Source organism: Chrysemys picta, chromosome 10 (genome assembly GCF_011386835.1).
Source record: "Chrysemys picta bellii isolate R12L10 chromosome 10, ASM1138683v2, whole genome shotgun sequence".
NCBI classification, from domain to species: Eukaryota; Metazoa; Chordata; order Testudines; family Emydidae; genus Chrysemys; species Chrysemys picta.
The window spans coordinates 21,257,005-21,280,908 of record NC_088800.1 but is presented as its reverse complement, the minus strand read 5'-3'; the positions used below and the strand labels follow the sequence as shown (position 1 = coordinate 21,280,908).

At 40.1% G+C, this 23,904-nt stretch overlaps 1 protein-coding gene across 9 annotated transcripts in view; it reads left to right on the top strand.

Annotated features, from left to right (window-relative positions):
• The first annotated feature begins 873 nt into the window (after positions 1-873).
• The window catches only part of SEMA6D (semaphorin 6D), a 297,026-nt gene continuing 273,995 nt past the window's right edge, over positions 874-23,904 (top strand). For 5 of the 9 annotated variants that reach the window (XM_065559400.1, XM_065559392.1, XM_065559397.1 and 2 more), the window contains exon 1: positions 897-1,022. The gene's annotated coding sequence lies outside the window, so the exon portion shown is untranslated. Of the gene's footprint in view, positions 1,023-23,904 lie in introns of all 9 variants that reach the window. The other 4 variants (XM_065559398.1, XM_065559401.1, XM_065559393.1 and 1 more) reach the window with 4 other exon arrangements.

Below are 23,904 nucleotides of genomic sequence, written 5' to 3'. Positions count from 1 at the left end.
CACAGGGGACTAAGAAAGACAAGGAAGGGGGAAGAAACTCAGGAACTGCAGGGGCAAGCGGGAGAAAAGAAAAGGGCACAGAAAATAAAACTGGAAGGGGAGAGGCAGAGTAAATGGAGAGGCCAAAACCAAGAAAGAATGGTAGACAGGAAGGAGAGGTAGAAGGACAAGAAGGAGGTGGAAAAGAGGAGGCCCCTGATGTACAGCCTACCACTGTGGAGCACCATGAAGAGTGAATAGGTTTCAATAGACCTGAGAGGGGCTTATGGAGGCACTACCTGGGAGACTGCAACTGAAGTGTAGAGGAGGGGTCTGTGTGTGTATGAGGCAAAACACAGGTGTGGGATCTACATGGGTGGAGGAGACATTTGGTATGAGAAGCTGCAAGACAGGTGGATGTCTCTGAGACAGGGGCTGCTTTGGGGACAAGGGAGAGGGTGTAAAAGTGAGGCATGGCTGATGGAGACGCGGGGGGGGGGAGAGGAGGACTGGGCTGTAAGGTGGTCTCCAGGAAATACGGGGATGAGGGGGAGAAGGCCATACTGAGACACCCAGTGAGGAGAGGAGGATGGAAGCAGGCAGAGGCGCTGGGGTGGAGGAAGTAAAGGCTCTGAGGTGGGGCTGGGTCGGAGGAGGCACAGGCTGGAGGGGGGAAGGATGTGGTGGCCCTGGGAGAAGGGGACACTGGGGATGGCGTTGGGTGGAAGAAGGCGGCTCTGGGGTTCACGTCAGGATGGAGGCTGCGGCCGGAACCCGTGGGGGGGGGGCGCTCAGCGGCAGGGAGGTCGCTACTAGGCGCGCGTGGGACGCTGAGGCAATGGCCGCGGAAGGGCGTTAGGCGCGGGGAGTGGCGGGAGGCGGGGGGGTGGGCGTGGGGTTTGAAGTGGAGTCACTTCACTTGAAGGGGCTGGGAGGGAGCCGGACCGGGACTTTGCCGTGCCGGGAGCTGAGCCTGCACCGCCTGCCTATCGTTGCTGTCAGAGCCCGGAGCAGGTGCTTTCCTGAGCGAGCCGCAGCCCCAAGTAAGTCTGTCCTCCTCGCTAGCAGCCTGCCATGCCGGGAGCAGCGCTGCCTGCTCGGCTGCAGCGCTCCCGGGCTCCCCGACCTAGCCGGGGGAACAGGAGCACTTCCCAGTGAGGGGCTGCGAGCTGCAGCCTAGACGCGGCATCCCCTGGAGCCCCCTGGGCGGGTGGGGGTGAGCATCGCTCCCACGCGGAGCTGCTGCACCTCAGGATTTGGGGGAGAGGGACGGAAAGCGAGTGAGTTGGCCCGTGTCTTATTCCCCCCCCCCCCCCCAGATATTTTTCAATCTTTATTTCCAAAGAGTAGCTATATGCAGACTGTCTGGAGGTGAGACATCCCTACACACACACACACACACAGAGTCCTTCTGGGGTTACATAGGTGCTGGATCATAATGTCAGTGAGTAGAAAGATTTGCTACGTTTAAAAAAAAGGGAAATCGGTGCGTGGAAAAAGTCTTGTGTGTGTGAAAGAGAGAGAGAAGGTGTGTGTGTGTGTGTGTGTTTTGTTGTGGTGTGTGGGTGTGTGTGGGGGTCCTTTCTTTCTCTGGGTTTGGTCGTTTCGTTGCATTTCTCTGGGTGGGTCTCTTTTCTCTTGGCTCATTGTTTTGCAGTGTTATTTCCATCCGTGCCAGTGGCCGAGAGACAGGGACGCTGCTGATGGTCTCTAAGCGTGAGGAGATGGCAGGGTTCTGTACTTTGCTGAGAAGGATTGGTCTGGGGGTAAAACTGATTTCCTCACCACAATCTCAGGATAGATGAGGGATTATGAATAAAGCAGACAGCTACTGGCTTTGAGCGTAAAACTTAGAGCCTGTTCCCCCCGTAAAGGAAGCACACGCTTGGAGATGAATGAAAGCCTCTCTGTAAAGCCAGTGAACGCATTTTAGGGGGATGCAGTTTAATAATGGATTTTTTTTTATTTTAAAATATTGGTATAAGAGATTCAGTGTATATAATCTCAGCACAAATATGTACAATACAATATGTGCTTTTCTTTCTATGCACTGTGTATGTATTTGCACCTATATACCTTCTATGGTTTTTCTCTTGGTTTAATTTGTTCAGGATGTTTCCACTTTCCAATTATTCTCTCAGCTGGAGTGCTCAGCAGTTTCTACTTGATGGGCTGAGGAATTCTAATTTTTTTAATGATGTTATCCACTTCTCAGATCTTACTGTATATCATAGACATGCTATTAAAGATTCCTCTCCCCACCCCCCAGTGTCCACATGAACTCCTCCTAGCACTAATGCATGTGCACCCAGAGCAGAATAGATCAATACAATATTGATGCACATATATCACACACATACACCTTTCAAATAATGTGTATAACTGTATACACGCATACAGTTTCCACTTCCTGTTTATAATTCCATCCCCTGGTCACTTTGTTTACTTCCCCCACAAAGGGGGTTTGATTTAGCTAAACAAGATGCTAGTGATTAAAAAAAAAAAATTCTTTTGGTAACAACTGGTACAACTCGTAACACGAAATTATTCATGTGCATCAAGTGGTGCTGGGTGTAAATCCCAATAGACTCTAACATATCTAATGCCCTGAATGTATTTTGGTTTGTCAGTTCTTGACGGACTTGCTAAGTGCTTCAGTCTGCTGAAGCTTAGTTTCTAGCCCCCAGGAGAAACACGTTAGTTATATGAAAACCTCTGTCTAACTCAGAGCTTGATTTCAAAGGGAAAATCCACGACATAGAACTGGTGTTATGATTAGAGAAAGTGATGTGTAATTTATTTGAAGAAATAGGAAATTCAGAAGTGACTTATATTTCATTTTATAAGTATTTTACCGGCGCTAGATGTCTGTTTTATCTATCATCATTGTACCCATTTATTATTTCTCTTCTTTAGTAGCAATCTGTTTTCATTTTTCAATTTATTGTCCTTTACACATTGATTTTTATTGATTAAATGCTTTTGTTTGCCTGTCATCATAGCTGTCTGTCCCTAGTTCAACCTTTCACAGTATTTCTAACTACTGTTCAGTTTGTCTCCATCTTATATAAAAAAAAAAGCATCTATCCTATTGTCCTCTTCATTTTAGAGCACTGAATTTGTATTATTGCGCACAGCATTGATCTTTCTATTGTACATTTGTTGTTCTTTTCAAATGTTAGAATAACATGGACCATTTCAAGCAGATTTTGATTGAGATAAAGTGAAATATAAATTTGACTACCCTTAATGGCCCTTTTAGCTCCTTGCATACTACTTGCGTTCTCTGTTCCCCAGACTCCAAATTATAATGCAATGTGAATGGTAAGTCAGTACATCTATCTTTGTTAATGAATTTATTCATTAATAGTCTTGATCATACTTTTGTCAACAAAACGTGTGTCTAGCAATCAGCAGATTCATGTTTTGCAAAATTCATATTTGATTAAATGCGGCATTAAAATATGTACAACTTGTATGAATGATTTAAAAATCATGTAGAAGTTCAGAAGTAAATAAGAAAAGGTTTAATAGATTGTTGGAGATCCAGGGTTTTCTTTCTTTTGCAAAAGAGGCTTTATCAATGTTTATTGAATTTGCTTGTCTGCATGAAGAAAAGAACTGTTGTTTTGTTATGTAGCAGCTGTAAGAAGATTGACAGCTACAAACTGAAAATCTATGAAGGATCTGTCCATGACAATTTTGAGTTTATTTAGATGTCCTACACATCTTATCATTTGCAAAATTATATAAACAAAGATACATTTGTGGAGAAGATATAATATATAGATAGTATACTATAAAGATTCTGAAGCTTATTGGGATAATTGGCAGAGTGTGGTCTTGTCTAGGATGTGACAATTAATTTAAATCTTATTAAAATATGAATACACAATTTAAAATTAGAATATATACAAGAAATACTTATTTTAACCATGCTGGCTTAACTGGAAGTATATTAAGTGTAATAGCCTATTTACTGAGATAAAGAGAACATCATTGATGTCATGGCGTGCTTTGCATGTTTAAACAGAATCTAATGAATTACAAACATTCATTACACTACAAGCAATTGCTGAAACTTCTCAGGACTCCAAAATAGAGAGTTATTTGTATACTGCTGCTCACATGTTTTCTGATTTTGGATTCACTGTAAAAACAGAAATAAATAAAAAAGCCATTGTTTTTAAATGAATTCTCTACTAGCTCTAAATCTTTTGTTGGTCTACTCCTGTCTCATAAATTTATGTTTAAATACCTCGAACGTCTTCAGGTTATAGAACTTTCTGTTGAGAAGTGTGGGAAAGCTGCATGGATGGAGCAGCCTTTATTAAATCTTGTAAGAGTAGAGGACATATAACACACTAGGGAAGGTCAGGTTTTACTAAATGTCTGAGACTAGAATGAAGATTGTTCCTTTGACCTTTCTAAATTCAAGCTATGTACTAATTTTAAAGGGCATCTTATATAAATATTGGTAATCCACTGCCTGGCTGCACATATCAAGATGCAAAAGAAAGATTAGGTCAGTACTTCTTGGACTGTTATACATAAATATTTATTTTACTTTAACAATTCACTTCTACTTAAGCGTGAGTATTATTAAAACAGTTATTGTCATACTGTGACTTTTGTTCTGTATGGGCTTGATTGAAAGCCCACTGTAGTCAATGGAAGCGGGCCATATTTTTAGGCCAAGCTTTTCAGCAATGAGTTGTGATTTTTGGGTGCCTCAATCTGTAGATACTATGGGGTCTGAAGAAGAATTATCTACATAGCAAGTTAGTGTGTAGCAAGGTAGGGTGTGAATCTTCAGCACACTAAGTTGCCAAGCAGTAATTTGCTGTAGAGAAACGTCCAGAATATGGGTTATCAGTACTTTCTAAAAATCAGGCACCCTTAATAAGTCTCAAGTTTTGCACCCAAAAATAGAACACCCCTCTCGCCCTCCCTCCCCCCCCCCCCCCCCCCCCCCCCGCTGCCAAAGTAACAAGCCACTTTTGAAGATCTTGGCCTGCAGAAATTGGAGGAGAGAGTAAGTAGGATAAGGAGAACCTGCTAGAACTGTCCATTATAAGAATTTTTATTTTGATATTGTCAACAGTAAAGATTTTGTAATGTCAGTTCAGATTTTGGCCAGCAACACTATATACCTACTTTTGTGTATATATGTGAGAGACGGCATGATGGTGTTCTGGAGTTACAAGATTTTATTGGCATCAATTTATAATGGCCACATTAATCATAAGTAATAAGTCATGTGTGACGTATGAAAGTTATCCCTAACAGGTGCCAATAAAAACCTCATACCATGCTATCATCCAAAGTATTCTGCATATGCCTTATATTTTAAAGAAAATCTATTTTCAAAACGTCTTAGACAGATTTACAAAAATGTCTATTTTTCGTATCCCCTTTTGTAAAGCTGGAAGAGACTTAATTGCCACTAGTTCACTGCACAGAAGGGGAAAAAAGTTATAACTAATACCTGTCCTCTGGATGCCTGTCCTTCCTGTATGATAAAGGGTAGTAAGGAAGTATGGGGTCCATTGTTGGTGGGGATTGTCAACGTTTCCCTTCAGGTGGTCTCTTAAGGAGGCAACCGTGAAACATTTGCTTCACAACCAATCCTTGATGCTATCGGTCTGATTAATTATTTGCCAGTATGACATCTTCGATTATGGGTTAAGATCATAGAGAAGTTTGTGGTGGTGAGACAACTATTTAAGTACTTAGATTCCTCAGACCTCCTTGATGTTTTGGGTACAGATCTGGGTATATGGGTAGAAATTGTACTGGTGGCATTAGTAAATGATTTGGGGATGAACAAGGACTGGATGTCTATGCTGATATTGTCAGGTGTATCAGCAGCCATTGACATTGATGACCAGAGGGGGTATTGATTTATTTGCAGACTGCAGTGGGAGTAAATGGAGATGCTCTTGAGTGACTCCATTATTTTCTTAAGTGTTCCCAGAAGGTGGGACAATTGCTCTTCCTCCATAGGGTGCTATGGTGTGGAGTTCCACCAGGTTGCATCTTGTTTCCTATCTTGTTCAATCTGTATATGGTGCTGATTGAGGAATTAGCACCAGAGCCTATAGTTACTAGCTTTCAATATGCTGACAACTCTTCAACTCAATAGTACTGTCTCACCTGACTGCACCATAACTGTGGAAAGACTGCCCTAGTGTTTGGAAGAGGCTGGATCTTGGATGATAGTTGGCTGAAGCTCAATCCAGATAAAACCAAAGTGATGTTTCCTGCAGGAAACAGCCAAATGCTGTGATGTAGATGATCTATTGAGTGAGTGCATTGGCCATTTGTTACTCAAATTTGCAGTCTGCAACCGTTTCTCTTGGGTGTGGGTCTGACTGCAGTGGTTTATGTGTTTTATGTTGAGGCTAGATTCTTGCAATGGGGCTACACTTCAGATTAACTTGGAAACTCGAGTTGATTCGGAATACAGTAGCCCACTTAGTAAATGATATACTTTAATGAGGGCACAGAACACAAGTATTCCATGATGTGCACTGCCTGCCTGTTGGTTTCTGGGTGGATTTTAAGATGTTGGCGGTAATCTGTGAAGCCCCAACTGGTTTGGGGCCTTCCTACATGAGAGACTGCTGCCATACTTTGATCAGCAGACACACATGAGCTGGATTCTTTTTTATTTGACATAGAGAGGATCGGTGATAGAGCTTCTTCCATGAGGAGCCTTCAGTTGTGGTAGAAGCACTATCTTTGGTCTGAAATAGTCTGGGATTTTTGATTGGCAGGCCACTATGCAAGCCCCATCCTTTCCCCTCATGTCTGAGTAGGGTGAGTTTGATAGCGGAAATTTGGTTTGTGGGTAGTTGAGTTTTAGTGGGGAAAGCCCTACCTTTTGAATTGTCATGGATGGGATTTTGGTGGAGTTTTTGCTGCTGATTTGGCTTTGGTTTATTGTTCAAATAATGTAAACTGCCTTTAGAGAAGCAGAAGGGATGAGAACCTTTTTATTACATTTATAAATAAAAAAAAGAGCTAGGGAGGGAAGAAAGATGTCATAATTTTGAAGTCTGATATCTTGGGAAGTTCCAAGATTTACAAGGTAGTCGCTATCACATTGGAACACTAGGAATCTCCCCTTTCTGATGGTGTAAAGCTCTTGTTTATTACCTTGTGGGGTGGAAAGATACTAGATTTCAAACACAGACTTTGGTTGCTAAGTCCAAGCTTCCCTTGACAGGAAGAGTGTTATTGCTTTCTCAGTATGTTGTATTCCACTTAAGTGCCTGGTCAACATAAAGGATAAATGCCTACTAAAGCTATTAACTAGTACAGTTACTCCTTTAGCTCAAGTAGCACAGGAGTCTTTCTTGAAGCTGAAGATTCTAAGTTGTATGCACAACGACAAATTGGCACAGAGGTTGTTACATCAGTTTTGTGGTACCAGTTAATAATCTGCTTCAATCTTATTCCCTCTCCTCTAGTTTATTAATTCTGTCTTTACTCTCAGTCTATTGAGTTTGCATCCCCTTTCACTCAATCAAATGTTCATTGTCATTTCCCAGTCTATTATATTCTCAGTTCCCCTTCCCCAATTCATTAAATCAGTTCCAGCCTCACCCAGTCTATCAGTTCCATTCTCAGTTTCCCTCATCCTATGCAGTTCTCAAACCCATTCCAAATTTATCAATTCCCCAGCTAATAAGTCCTTTCCCCAGTGCATCCAATATAATTCTAATACCCTTTCCTTTAATTCAAAAGTTCACCTACCTGCTTTCCCCAAGTCCCCTCCTACCTACTGTTCCTTCCCCCTACTCACTCACTAACTAACCCCAAAGAGTGTTACTATGAGAAGACTAACATTTTCTTTCCCCAACTTTGCAGCATTAAAGTTTTTTAATTTAATATTATATGAAGACAAGGTTTTGCATTTTAAATTCCATGGACCAGTTTGTGACATCTAGTCCTACATGTGGATGGGTCTCTCCAGGGACATATCTCACTTCTCTTATACAGAATATTTGGGGAGGAGTCAGGTACCTCTACAGCACTATTCTCACAACCCAACAAACAGTGCTTCAAGATGTTAGATTCTGCATAGGGGAGAAGGAGGAGATTGGGCCCACCAGTCACACATTATCTGGGAAGTGTAATAGAATATCAGGCTTTTAGGCTTGTGAAGTTTACTTACAACCTTTGTTCATGGAGCTTGTTAATTTCTTGAAAAGAAATTATGGGTTTTCTCAAGGTGACAGCCTCTACTCCTTTACTAGCAGATCTTCTGCGGCTAACAATTCTCTCTTGTAGTGATAAATTTTGCAGAAGAAAGTTTCCCTTTTGCAGGGTTTATGAGCTCCACAGGAGCATAAGGATTTCAATACAGAATCCTCCTGCTTTCTGATTTTCCTACAGAGAAAGATGTTGAAAACTTACAATCATGGTTGTTAACTACAGTGCTAATTCAGCAGTGCAGATGATGATGTAGTTCCCAACATTAGCAAAAATTGCTACCATGCATGCACAAAACCAATTTTTAAAAAATGCTTATATCTGTTGTTTGGGTGTTCTTTTTTCCCCCTTTGCAAGTCATGAAAGTGCCCAGTACTGAGTCAGAGCTAGCCAACCTGAAAATGTCAGATCGTAAAGATCAGTCATTTTCAAATTGTGTATGTTTTTAAAAAAAATCACTTATACTTTTCCCATTTCAAGTAAATGTTACTTTTTTCACCTTTCCATAATTCAAAAACAGGTGAATGGATTTCTCTCAAACTTGGCTAAAAAATAAAAATCATCTCTGGGTGAGGGGAAGTCAAGTATGGAACAAAGCAGAAGATTGATATGGAACATCTCATCTCAACTAGAAATGAGAAAAATCCAAAAATGATGATAAGCTTTAGCTTTTGATATTGCAATATGTACTACATACAAAAACTTTTAAAGAACCTTAAGGTTGCAAAATCAAGCACTCTAAAGTTAGGAAATGCTGGAATGAAGGTTTCCTGTACAACCTTAATTTAACCTCTTGTGCAACACAGTCTTGTATTACATTATCACATATGCCTCTACCCCGATATAACACGACCCCCGATATAACATGAATTCGGATATAATGTGGTAAAACAGTGCTCCGGGGGGGCGGGAGGGCTGCGCACTCCGGTGGATCAAAGCAAGTTTGATATAACGCAGTTTCACCTATAACGCGGTAAGATTTTTTGGCTCTCAACGACAGCGTTATGTTGAGGTAGAGGTGTACTATTTTTCCCCCTCCCTTATTCAGTGCACAGGATGGATGGTGCTCACTTAATGAATAGCTATTCAGTATTTTGTTTTATCCCCATTGTTCAGTGTGTTGCCCCATGCTTTCCCCCCCCCCCCCCCCACACACACACACTGTTCAAATCTTCTCTGAAGACAGAATTATTAATTTCCTCATGGGCTCTTCTCTGGTGCTCATCACTATAGTATCTGAGTGCTTCACAAATATTAATTATTTTATTTTCAAATATTTTGAAATACCTATGACCTGATTTTTAGAGCAATTAGTATTATATGTTCCAATCAGGGCTCCCATTAACTTCACTTCCAGCTATAAGTGCTTAGCAGCTCTGGAGATCCTAGGGTCTCAAGTTGGTCACCCCAAAAATGAACATACAGATAGTGACCAATTGTGAAAAATTTGGTTTAAATGTCTTGCCTGGCATCACATAGGAACTCTGTGGCAGTGGAAGGGATAATATCCCGTACTTCAGGGCAGCCATTCCACTGCTTTGACCAACCTTTCCTTTCCTGCAATCTGTCTTTTTCACTACACACCTTTCAACTGCTGCAACAAATGAAGCACAGATACTATAGACAACAACCTCTTTCATTACACAACTCGGATTCATCCCCAGCGCATTGTCTATCCTTTGCACTGAAAGAGGCAAGGATCCTGTTTGGAAAAAACAGTATGTGTTCATGTAATTAAAAACTGTATCATAACTCATAATTCTACCTTTTGAGTTTTTTAGCATTCTTTTAATGTTGTCTTTTAATGTTGACTTATATGTGTAATTTCCTATGGTTTTAGAAAAGCAAAGTGGGGAAAAAAATAGAAATTCCACCATATGGGTCGTCAGCAAGAACCTTTACATTTGCATCATAGACCTCTGCCATTTGTTCTAATGGTATAACTGTTAACAGTAGTAGATTGTTATCTACTATGTGGACCAGCATGAGAGGGGAATGAGACATACGCTTTGTCAATGGGTTTCACAGATATTTGCTTACAGCAGAGGAATGATCAGACTTGGAAATCTTGGGTTCCATTTGGGGTCTGGAAGGGAATGTTCTATAGTGGGCACAGACCCTTTTGCCCCTGTTTCTGCCCACTGCTCTCCCTGGTTTCTCATCCCAGTCTTCCTCCCACATCCTGGCAACTAGTCTCAACCTCCCACCCCAGGCTCCTCCTCCCAGACACAGTCTCTTTTCCCAAACAATCCCAGTCTTTTTCTATTCCCCCCCCCCTCCTCCCCCACCATTTCAAGTTCTCCCCACCTCCTTGTATGACTTTCCCCGCCCTGACCATGCTGACTTTCAATACCAGTCTTCCCTTCTTCCAACCCCACCTCACAATGCCTTGTCCCAATCTACTCCCTCCTGCTGACACCCCCTTCAGCTTCTTTCCTCTCTTTATATGAGTCAGGCTGCCTCCTCCTCCATGTTGCCTGGCCCCAGAAGGGGGACGCTAAGGGTATGTCTACACTGCAGTTAGACACCTACTGCTGGCCTGTGCCAGCTGACGCTGGCTCACAGGGCTCAGAATAGGGCGCTGTTTAATTGCAGTGTAGGCATTCAGGCTTGGGCTGCAACCTGGGCTTTATGACCCTGTGATGTAACAGGGTCCTAGAGCTCGGACTACAGCCTGAGCCCAGACATCTACACCACAATTAAACAGCCCCTTAACCCAAGCCCCGTGAGCCTGAGTCAACTGGCATGGGCCAACCACGGGTGTCTAATTGCAGTGTAGGTATACCCTAAGAGTACAGAAGAGACAGTCTCCTTGCTCTTTGTTCTGGTACCTGGTGGCATAGTGGCTCCAGCAACTGGCAGCAGCAACTGAAGATAAAGTCCTGCTCAGCCACTGCAAGCCTGGGATGGAACATAGTCCATGCAGACAGAATCTTCGCAGAATGTATCTGCCAAACACTAACAAGTCTCTACTAAGCATGTGCAAATGGAGATTAAAACCTTATAACCTAGCCAAATGTGGGAGGTTTTTCACAGGAATTGCAAAAGGCACATCCTCGACACCAGGGCGACACCCTCCCTGTACTAAATTTCAAGGCCATGCTTCTAGCATAGGAGTACTACAGCTTCTCAATGAAACAGTTGTAATAATAGTATAAGTGTATTTTCCCTAATCTTGTTCTCCAAAACATCTAAACTGTTTTAGTTGATAATACCTAGGTACAGTGCTGCAAGTTACTCTGGCCTTCAGACTCCTGAGCCCATCCAGAGTGTCTTGGAGGTTTGGTGTCATACATTGACAAGCAATTTTTTATGTGTGTATCTATGTGTATATATAGATATAGACAGTATGTGAGATAGAATATATTAAATAAATAAAATGAGAATACAAGATAGGATGGGTGGCATAAAGATTTCAGCAGCAGTCCAACAAGAGTTTGAGTTGACTGCATTACTCGCAATTGGGAGATGTACGTATGTTAATAGATAGATATGGGAAGAGAAAGACATTGGTTTGCATGTAGGTATTCATCTGCTTGAGAGTGAGACAGCGTGAGGATAAAATGCAGTTGAATTCTATAAACCAGTATAGTTTGGAAAATAACATTGTTATGGAGTTATAATCAATTTACCACATCTAACTTCACATACATGGTTCATCACTTTTAACAGACAACGAGGAGTTTCTAAAGATTGCAGTTCATTACTAAATTAGGATTTACCTTGCTGGTGTTTAGAATTTTAAAAATTTCTTTCCAGTTAGACTCTTTAGTTTTGTATGTGACAGGGGAAAGTACACATTTCATGTTTTTGTTTTATTTTAATTGAAATGGTGGATTTCTTTTTATCCTGTGCATTAATTTAATGTGCTGCGAGTCTTTTTAACAGATGTGTATTCACTAGGAGATTGCTGAATGTGTTGTCACTGCTTTACAGGCTGGCAGACTGTTAAACTCTCTAAGCCTGTTTTTGTCAAATGAATTTTCTTGATTGTCTGTGCATGTGCAAAGCTTCAAAATGTCATAATTACCTTTTTTTAAAGGGGAAAAAAAAGAAAAGAAACCGAAGCTAAAATTCAGCCTCCCATTCTCATTTAATATACAAAGAAAATTGTATGGTTTAAAGGAACCACAGAAGACAGAATAGAAATGTTATAACATGAGCAATCAAGATTTTGAAAATGCTGAATAGGTGTTGTCGCTGAAAAATCAGACTGCAATTTAAGACTTTGAATAGGTACAAATAAATGTAAGAAAAAAATAACCTTAAACTTTCACACAAACTTGCTATCAATTATCAGCATAATTTGAATGTTTGATGGACCAATCTTGCAGGAGCATTGGCAATGGCGTTCTCATTAAAGTCAATGGGCATCCCTCTCCTCCTGGGACATGTGCAGGATGAGGCCCACAGTAACTTTTAGAATTAGAAATAGTTAATTTCATTTCAGCACTGTTTTATTTATCTAAATAGTATCCCTAATCTATCTACCTAAAAGTGTTTCAGTTTTGTATACCAGAGCATTAGCACATTATACAGAACTCATCAGTTTTTATAAAGTGATGGGGGGGGGGGGAAGCTTTTGATATATCTTGTGCCTTCTGAGACACATTCAGTTTTACAATATTGTTATCTGTGTGAATTCCTATTGTAATTTAATCCCTCCCAAAAATAGTTGCCAGCTCTATTAGTCAGGAATCCATAGAGGATACAAATGTAAGATCTTGGTAAATAGACAAATAGACGTAGAGAATTGTGAAACACACTTTGCAAGATTCATGGCATGAATTAAGGTGCTAGTTGATTACATTTTGCAGCTATCTTTTCAAGCACCCAAAGAAAGCAAATCCTTGGTAAGATAAATCTAGAGACCTTCTTAAAGAATGATACTGGAGTATTTTAAAATAAACTCCTGAGATTCTGAAGTGCCAATACTACTTATAAATCAAAACTTTTTTCCTAGTATTCAAGACAATGTGCCTGTGATGCCAAGGTTGGGGACTTCATGGTTGCCTTTTCGCCAAAAAATGCATGAATACCTTGCAAAGAAAGTTCTCTAGCACAAGCTGCAAAAGATCTTCAGTCTCTTACCAGGAGGTGTCACTGCAGTTCAGTATGAATTATTGAAGTACATCTGTAGGGACAAAATAGATTTAAGGTCTCTTCAGATATGAATGCTCATGTCATCAGATGCAGCGATGTGCTGCCAGTGTTTTAGAAAAGGAGTCCCATAATTTCCTCCTCTACCTCTTTTAAACCTTGTGTACCACGTGCCTGCAGAAGGGAGAGTGAGTGACTATGGAATTTTTTCCCATTTAAACAAAAGTGCTTTCTGCTAACCAAGGAAAAAGGCAACATCACTTCGCGAAGAAATGTATATTAAGTGCACTTGCAAGATTGACACTTTGTTACTCAAAAATATACTTAGTGCAGTGATTGTATAGTGCAACTTTCGAGGTAATATGAAGTGTGTGAGAGAGAGAAGACCTTGTAGAGGTAATATCTTGGTGTATCCTCTCCTGAGGATTTTTTTTTTATATACCTGACACTTGTTGCAATCTGATCCATTCCCTTGGCCCTGTTCATTCTTTCAGAATAGTGCCAGACTGTAATACAGGGCTGCTATGAATCCCCGAAACAATTCCCAAAGGTTATGTTAGGAGTTACTTTATAGGAAAATCATTGTAGACCTTGGGTGAAATCCCCATGTGCAAAGGGAGTGGAGCTAGGGCCAAATTCTGGCACTGATTCATCTTGTTTCTCAGAACAGTTCTCACAATCAGTTTTACTCCGAGTTGAATGTATATTTCATATAGCCTGCTAATGAGGTGAAGACTTGTTAATTATACTGATCTGTGGAGTTATGTTTATGGCTCTTATTTTTCTATTATCTGTTTGTGGCACACGATAGTTCAGTCTCCTTTGTAGCTGTAATATTTTAGTGTAATCTGGTTATTGGGCTTAGTACAGGAGCAACTGGGTGGGATGAAGTGACCTGTGATGTGCAGGAAGTTAGACTACATGATCTAGTAGTCCCTTCTTTTCCTTAAACTCTCTGTATGCAAAAAATAATAATCAGCCTGGCTGGGTTCAAGCAGGTGATCTACAGGTAAAAGGCAAGATTTTTTCCTCTGTCAGTTGAATATATGTGATTATACCCACAATAATTATGGAAATAGTTTTGAGAGACATTTTAAAGTCTTATGTTCCAGATAACCAGTTTTGGGGTTTTTTTTACCTACTTGTTTCATAAAGGGCTGAATCCTCTCTGGCTGAGTCAGTGTACGGGGCAGACTAAATGGACCAAGTGGGCTGCCCCTTGACTGCTTCCACTTGGCTGCCACATCTGAAAAAGGGAGAGAGGAAAGTGGCCTATTGTGGGAAAAGCGAGGATGAGCAAGTCTCCCATGCTATCTCCCTAAAGCATCTCGGAGAACTCTAATTTTTAACAAAATTCATCTGAGGTTCCCTGGATGAAGATTCTCTCCTCTCCCTGTTGCTGCTCCACAGGATTTGCTTCTGCCCTGGGGCTGCACTAACAATCTGGGAGAGAGAGGAGCTGCCCAAGATTTCTGGATGACTGGGAGAGGGGGGGCTTAATTTACACAAAATCCTTGTCCAACCACCTCCAAACAGCTCTGTGTCTTGTTGCAGTGGAGGAGGGCTAGCATGTATCTGTGCCTCTTCTTCACAAAGTCTTATTGTCCTTACAGCTAGTCAAACTAATGCAGACACAATGGGAAGTAGAAACTAATTAGCCCTAAACATCTGTGCAACTCAGCTTGATGATTTGGCCCAAAGTAAAAGGAACTGCTGGACCCATGGGAGTTGCACCTGTGAATTGCATGACAGATTTCAGCTTGTTTCTTGGAAACAAATTACTTGTATTCCATGGCCATTTGTAGCACTAAATGTATATGTGAAGGGTCTCAATAGATTCCTGGAGCTATCTATAGTATATTCTCATAGGTGTTAATCTGCAAACTATTATAAAACTAACAAAGAAAATTGAAAGTTAACATTATATAATTACTCTTAAGATTCAAGAGGTTTCAATTAACAATTGTGATCAATATTTCATTACACTACTGAACTAGTCTGCAATGTTTTTGGAAACAATTAGTATTAATTGCTCATAAAGAACTTTCATTAATTAACTGATCATACTTATTTACTGACTTAATAAAAATTCATGTGACAGAAATTGTCCAGCATATTCAGCAATCATTTTTATTATCATAAGTGTTAAAATACTTCTTTTACAGTCTTCCTTTGATTGTTTGTGAGTACAAATATAAAATAGTGTGATAGAATCAGTCTCTTCAGCAGGTATCCTGATTAAAATCATATATATGACTAAGCAGGAATTTCTTAAAATTAATTTTTTTTTACTTAGATCCAGCTTACAAAATGACATACGTGTCCCTTGACCAGCAAATTCAGGAGCACAAATAGGCACTGCATTAAATCAATTCATGCTAGAATTAGCTATATTTGTGTGTTGTGGGGGGAACCCTATAAACCAGGAATGGCTAAACTTACTGACCTGCTGAGCCACATACTACAATCTTCAGAAGTTCAAGAGCTGCGCCTGATGGGGTTTGGAGCTTCAGCCCACTCCTGCTGAAGCTCTGAGACCCGGCAGGTGTGCCCCGCTGGGCTGAAGCCCTGTGACCCTCCTCCCTGCTGGCCAGAAACCCCTACCCCACCACCCCACTGCAAAGCAGAGGTCCTGAGCTCTCCCCACCAGTCTGGCAGGTGGAGAATGGGGGGCGGAAACGGGGGGTCCGCAAGCCACACTTTAACGGTAGAAGAGCCACATCTGGCTTGCGAGCCACAGTTAGGCCACCCCTGCTATAAACTGATGTAAAACCTGTACTCAAGGTGGCTCCACCTATGTGCAGCTAAAATAATTCCTATCTTGCCCATCTGTTTGGTGGAAAAGTTATGTGACTTTGCATTTCATGAATGCTCATTTGTTCTAATTTATGTCCAGATGGTTTGTTTCTACATTGTAGCTTTGTTTAGAAGAATATTTCAAGAACCAGAATTGAAAACAAGTACACTCTATAAAGTAAATTTCAAAGTAAGAACCATTAAGGATGTATGACATGGATTGTATAAATCTCCACTATATGCCTGAAGTGTGCGTGTTGCAGTGAGGTTATTTATTTTATTCTTATAGACTAATTTGTCTAGTAAAAAGGGTTATAATATTTGCCAGGCTGAGCGGGGGAAAAAACAGAATGAGAATGTACATCCAGGGCCAATATGTTTGCAGACTTCACTATGACCTTGGTTTCAGTGCTTCCTCATGGATTATCCAGACAAAGGTGTCACTCAGGAGTTATATCACAGAGACAGCCAATATTTAAGAAACACAGGAGAAATGTCCTTTGTTTTTCATGCTGTGCCACAAATACACTGCAAGCAGAATGAACAGGAGAATGATTCCTTTAGACTCATACAGACTGGGGGGTGGGGGAGTCGTATCCCCTTGCTACCCCCAATGGAAGAAATGCTTCTGCAACCAAGTTACTGTTTACTCGTGTAGGGGGCCTGAACAAACTGTTAATGTTCCAGCAGGTTTAACTGATACTAACATTTGCCCAGTGCACTGTACACTTTGTCAGAAATTGATCTGTTGGAAGTAGAGTGGAGGTGTACATTGGCAAGATGGTGTAGCCAGCGTGCACTGCCACTGCTTCTGTAGTGCCTGTGTTGTAGATAAATGCAGATTTCAGGGCCTGAGTCTCCTCTCCCTTGGACCTTATCTGCACACAGAAGCACTGATTTAATTAAACACATTTTTAAAAAAATTAAACTGGTGCAAACCCCTCTGTGGATTCACTTATATGGGTTTGAAATGTGTCTTATTGGTTTAGCTTGTACCATTACATTTACTAACAGGATTTTGCACCAGTTTAAACACATCAGTTTAAAAATGCACATTTTAGCCTAGCCTATGCACAGAGTTGTGTGTGTGCTTGTTGATGTTTGTTACAAATGCAAAACCCTGTGTGGTCACTCATATTGGTTTAAACTTGGCTTTTATGGGTTTAGCTTGTACCAGTAAACGTACAGGTGCAAGCAAAACTGATGTAGCCTCTCTCAACCCAATATAAGTGTCTCCACATGGGTTTCTACCAGTTTAGCTAAATTGGTTTGAACTGATTTTGGTTAAACCAGTGCAGCTTTTGTATAGAGACAACAGGGCCTGGTCCAGGCACCAGCCCACAAAGCCTGTGCTTGGGGCGGCACCTGGAGGGGAGTGGCACGGTGCGGCCCCCGGCGCTCTGGCCACCGCGGAGAGCGGAGCCGCGACGGGCTCGCCGCCCTCCCCCCGGCGCTCTGGCCGCCGGGGAGAGCGGAGCCCCGGCCAGGCTTGCCGCCCTCCCCCCCCCCCCCCCCCCCCGGCCGCTCCAGCTGGTTGGGGAGAGCGGCCCGCGGCCGGGCTCGGCGCCCTCCCCTGCCGTGTTGGGGGCGGGGGGAGGGGGCGGCAAAAAAGCCAGAGCCGGCCCTGAGAGACAAACTCTTAGTTTATATCGATACCACTTTGTGTATTGGCAAGGCCTTATATTGGTTTTACATCAGAGTAATTCCATTGACTGCAATGGGATTACTTCTGCTTTACAGTGGAAGGACTTTTACATATCCATGCTATCAATCTTTCAACTTTCACCATCACTCAGTTTACTTCTGCCACCCCCCTCAAAAATGCATTTACACTTCCTGAAGGAGAACTATTGGTGCATTTTCTCCTTTTGTGTACGCAGATTCTTTGCTACTCATCTGCTATCTCAAAGGCTATGCCCTAAACACACCACAAATTTACGACTGCTGCTGGAATTTCTTATTTTGAGTCAGTCAGTAGTCAAACAATAAAGATACTTAAATAGGTTTTAATAAATGCTAAATAAGGGTGTTTCAGAAGTAGTAGTTATCCATTGGGTACCATGATCAGAAAAAAAACAACTTTGGGCACTTTAATATCATTATGCATTTTGTGTTTTCTGTAGCCAATGTATATTTACACAATAAAGCGTGACAGGGAGTATATTTCAGAGGCATGAATGTACACCTCAGGCATATTGTGGCTGAAGGGAGAGATAATTTAACTACCTGAGTAGTGCAATAATCTTTTTAGAAATGCATTACTTGATATCTTATTGCTGTTACTAAATAGTAATTTTAAAAAAATCCTAAACGAGCTATACTCTGGGATTTACTTGGGATTTTGATATGTTTGGTATCAATGGCCGCTCGTAAGAAAAGATACGTTTACATGCTGAATTCTAAAGCGATTTGCTTCATTCATATTGACACTAGCATGCGGTGAGGTAATAGCTAACAGAAGCATCAAACCACAAAATGCATATGCAACCGTAGTCAGTAGTCCCAGTGCATTTTTCCTATATACAGCATCCATAAATGACTTCTTCGTTTAGCTTTGCTTAGAGTAAATTATATGTTTGAAGTTGAAAGCCAGCAGAAACCATAATGCGCTACAAGCCCAATTTGTTTTTAGAATGACTAAAGAAAGCTTCACTAACAATGTACAAAGATTTTTTTTAAATGTACCTGACTTTTTTCAGTATGAAATATCACATCAAACAATACATTAATATGATATTTAGTGAAATGTTTGGATATACAAAAAGTGCAGGATCAGTCTGATTGCATCAGAAAAAAAAGTAATAAACCATGTTTTATAGGAGAGCATTTTTTAACTAAAAAAAAACCCCAAACCATCTATAATCAGAGGTTTTAACATCTGTTCTTCTCCAATTGTTTTCTTACAGGCTACTGTAAAATATTACAGAAGAAATCAAAGGCTTATTAAAATTCTAGTAAGAAGGTTTTTTTTCTTTTTTCTTTTTTTCAGGGAATACAAAAAGCTGCCTTTTAAATAAATGTTAGCAAATTACATTCAAAGGAAAGGTATAATAGCTTATAATTAATCTATGTCATAAAGGAAACCTGCTTGAGACTGAGTCTTCTCAACTTTCTTCGGATAAAGTCTAACCTCCCTCTCAAAAATAGACAAATGGGAAAGAACAGTGAGCATTAGTCACACTGGTTTTTGTGTGAAAGAGAAGTTTGTTTACTTGATATAATGTTTTCATTGTTTTCTCTTTGGTGACAACCATAGGGGGGGACAGAAAACCTTGACAATATAGAAGAGTTAAAGACTGTACTATATGTACAAAATTGGTGGCTACTGTATGTAAACCATTCTCAATTACACTTCATGCAAGCATACTTTAGCTCTTTAACAAACTGATACAGGAGTAATAGAAGCAAATTAGTGTCTGGTACTGGGGCTGTCGTGTGTGTCTATATATACATATATCATTTTATACATGTATCTGTGATCATACGAATTGCTGTAGATCAGACTAGTATCCAGTCTCTGATTGTGGCCATTACCAGAGGCTTCTGGGTAAGTTTTCAAGGAAACCCATAGTGGGCAATAATAGAATAACCTGTTATAAGGAAAAGTTTCATCCTAATCCCCATCACTTAGTGGTTAGTTTAGGTCCTGGAACATGAGTGAATACATACCTTCATATATTAAATATATATATTTTTAAACCAGATCTGTGTATCTGTGGGTACACTTCTTTATTTATTTAAATGTCTAATGCTTTTCGGAATCTGTGATCATAGGCACCCCGTATTCACACCCTACACACTATTGCAATAATATTTGTACAAAATATGCCTTATGAGTTATTGTATGTAAGCTAATAACATGCTGGTTATTCATATTGCATTTGTGTTTGTTAATGGTATATGTAAAGTGATGAATTCCCTCTAGACGTTACTAGAACATGTTTGACTAGACAGCCTAGCCTAGGTAAAGGTGATAAATAGGTCTGTCCTAGACTAAGGAATGTGGGTTTACCTCAATTTACGTATTAGCAGAAAACAAAGCTATCAAGTTAAATCAGTAGGGATAGTCCTGCTCCTGAACTTGAGAAACCGAGAACTAACATGGCTCCTGCATCCCAAAAAGATGCAGGAGACTGAGTCCCTAGGAGGCTTTCCTGACTTGTAATACAAAGACATCCCTTTGGGAATATACAGAACAGAGGAAGAGACCTTATGAGACAAAGATACCAAACAATTTGATCTTCGTGATGGGTCCTGGCCAGGCTGGCCAGTAAAAAAGCTGGAAAGCAGACTGTGGGTAAAATAAACTATCTTGAACAAAGACTGTATCTTGCTAGATTAAGTTTTAGACTTTTAGATGCTTCTTTTCAGTTTTATTTGGTTGTAACAATCTCTACCTTTTTTCTCTTTCACATGGTATCACTTAATCCATGCTCTCATTAATAAACCTTTTATGTTTACTATAAACCAATTCAGTCCTGTGTTTGAAGGGAAGGGTGGAAAGTGAAATTAATAACCTGTGATGTACTGAATCTTTAACAGAGTGGCAAACTTAATATCTTCTGAGAATGCACAGTAGGGTAGGGGCTGTGCATTGCAGAGAAACATCTAAGAGGCTGGAGTTGAGTGACTGTTATCTGCTAGGTGAGGTTTGGACAGGGAGAGCCTTCAGGAGTTTGCTGGTGAGGAAGACAGATTGATATGGTAGGGAATTGACACACAATCTAAGTGTCAGCAAAATTCACACTTGCTGAGGCAGAGAGGTAAGAGATTCGCTCATAGCTCCGGATATCTTGGCCTCAGTTATGTCTTCTGATGATACGTTCCACAAGTTATTTATGCACCATGCAAAAAGTGCATTTCCTTATATCTGTGTTAACTTTGTTGCCTTCCAATTTAGTTAAATCTCCCCTTTTTCTTGTACTATAAATAGGAATACCTGATTTGCCTTCTCTATGCAATTAATTATTCTGTATAATTTTATCATGTCTCCTCTTATTCAACTCTCCACCTCCTCATAAATATCCCCAGTCTTTTAAATACTTCTTACAAGCCTCTAGAGATAGGTGATAAAAGTGATCAGAACTCATTTCTACTTTTTTATATTGTTGACTTGTGTAATGACATTACAGAATGTTAAATATTGATTTTAATCTCATTCATTTTACATCCTAATATTTTATTTGCTTAACATTTCCCCCTCCCCCCCTAAACATTGAGTGAAGGCTTTCATTGAGCTGTCCACAATGATACTCAGGGTCTTTTTCCTGTGTGGCTGCAGTTCAATTAGAACACCGGAAATATGTAATAGTCATCCATGTTATTCCTTCCAGAGAGAATTACTTTGCATTTATCTACTCTGAAGTATTTATTTTCCATATTATCTTGTGCTCTGATTCCATCATATCTTCTAATCTAAGTAGGGCTAGATCAGCATTTGGATAGGAGACCTCTGAAGAACATCTAAATGCTGCAAAAGTGGTACAGATGATTCAAGATATGATTCAGTCTTCACTGTCTCTGTTGAATCAATGCCTCAGCATAAAGTTAAGGAGCACTGTGCTGCCAAAGGTGCTCTGTTTTGGATATGTAAAAATAAGGTCCTGACCACCTGTAGCCATTAAAGATCTTGTGGCAACCTTAGCAAGTAGGGGGATATTAAGACCAGTGACCTGGCCAAATATTAGTTTGGGTTATCTGCCTACATTCCCCTACAGTTTCAATTGGATTCAATATTCTTTATCCCTTCTCCAAACAGCTGTATAATGTGTGTCCTGCTTCCTTTATGTAATTTGGGCCTTTCATCTCTCTGTACTGCATACACACAGGGGAGTATATAGTTCTATGTTTGTAAAACATTTCAGGATCTTTGGGGATGAAAGACAGCATATAAATGGAGGAATAGTATTTTATACTCTGAGACCCGATTAAAGCCAGCAGAAATCTGTGGCTGCAGAAATTCTCTTTCAAAGAGTGTTAAACAATCAAATCAGCTCCATATGAATCCTATAAACTATATTTTTGGTAAAAATATTAAATCTGAATGCTTTTTTGTACTCTATGTGAAGTCTGAGCAGAATTTAATTACTAAAAATGAGGCTACCATAGCAAATATACGGATGCATATCAAAATCATTCTTTAAACTGGGTGAGGACTATTAAAATTGTTCTACAATTTCAAAATTAGATCTTTTGGGAAAAAAATCATAAAGGGTTGAAATTTATCAGATGTAATTAGCTGTACCCTGGAGTGTTGATTATTTGCTTTTCTTTGGCCAGCTGTAATTCATTTACTGAACACCTGATGATATTACAGTTGCTGAAGGAGCTTATGAAGAACTCGCATATTGTTAAGCACTTGAGTGCTAAGAGATTTTTGGAGCATTTAAAATAAAAGGAGTGGAAGAGAAGAATAAGTCCCTGGGAATTATGACAAAATTGTGGGCACAGGCATCCCACATAATCCACCCTAAAATGCTTCTATGTTGTACTTTTAACTACGGAATGAATATTTTGGCATTTCTCCCAAAGGCCATTAGTTTGTCTGTAAGAGGTAATTCTTCTTATGACATGATGCTGCCCCCGCTAAAATTAGTTGTAATGTTTTCAATACTATACACACACATATTAATTATTCTGTATGTCTATACATATACACATAATTAATCAAGTTTCTGTCATATACACACACACATGCACGCATAATTATATATAAAAGAAAAATACAAACTTGGGTAATAATTCTCAATGTAGATTCATACATTCCAAAGCCAGAAGAGACCATTGTAATCATCTAGTTTAACCATCTAAATAACATAGTCCGTAGAACTTCCCCAAAATAATTCCTAAAGCATATCTTTTAGAATAACATCAAATCTTGATTTTAAAATTGTCAGTGATGTAGAATCCACTACCACCCGTGGTAAATTGTTCCAATGGTTAATTACCCTCACGGTTAAACATGTATGCCTTATTTCCAGTCTATATCTATACGTTTTCTCCAGTGTAGGTCATTGTAAAGTCTAAGTAGAGGATATACAATCGACAGCTGAAAGCATTTGTGTAGCTTTGAATTTTTCAAATTTAAGACCTGTCCCCCACGTGGATAGTTGGGGTTTACTTTATATATGCATCCTGTATGCATACACGTATATTTGAGGTTGAAAGAAGCTGGCCCATTTCTTTCACATTGCTGGAGTTGCACTGGTGTAAATCTATCCCTAGAGAACAATAACTCCCACAGGGAGATAAAGGGAGGATTGAGGTACATAGGGGGCTGCTGAGCAGAGGGAGTAGGCATCTGTGGTGTAGGGATGAGGCTCCTTTTCCTCCACATCTGCACATTTATTGAAACTTCCTCAAGATTTGTCAGCCCAGTACACAACCAATTTATGTAGTCTTATGGGGCTTACGTGACCATACTTTGTGGTAACCTGGGATCAAGATTTGCACCATGGATTGTTTAGCAATACATGAGTAATTTTTATAGGTGCGAGTCTTTTGAATTTTTGATAAGGTTGTCACAGTATTTAGCTCACAGACTCTAATATTAAAAGTATAGCCATATACTTTACATGTAATCAATAGGTGCCTTTTAACATTTTGTCCACTGCTGAGTCCCAGTGAGCAAAACAACAGAGTTCTAACTTCTCTGTTTAGAGATTGTTTCATATGAGCTAGCAAGGAAGCACATTTATAGAAGAAGGGAAGTGAATATAAAGAGGTTACGGTTGCCTTTATAAAGCCAATAATTATCAGTCCAAGGTGCTACATCTCAGCTAGTATATAACGCATTTCATGGCCTACTAG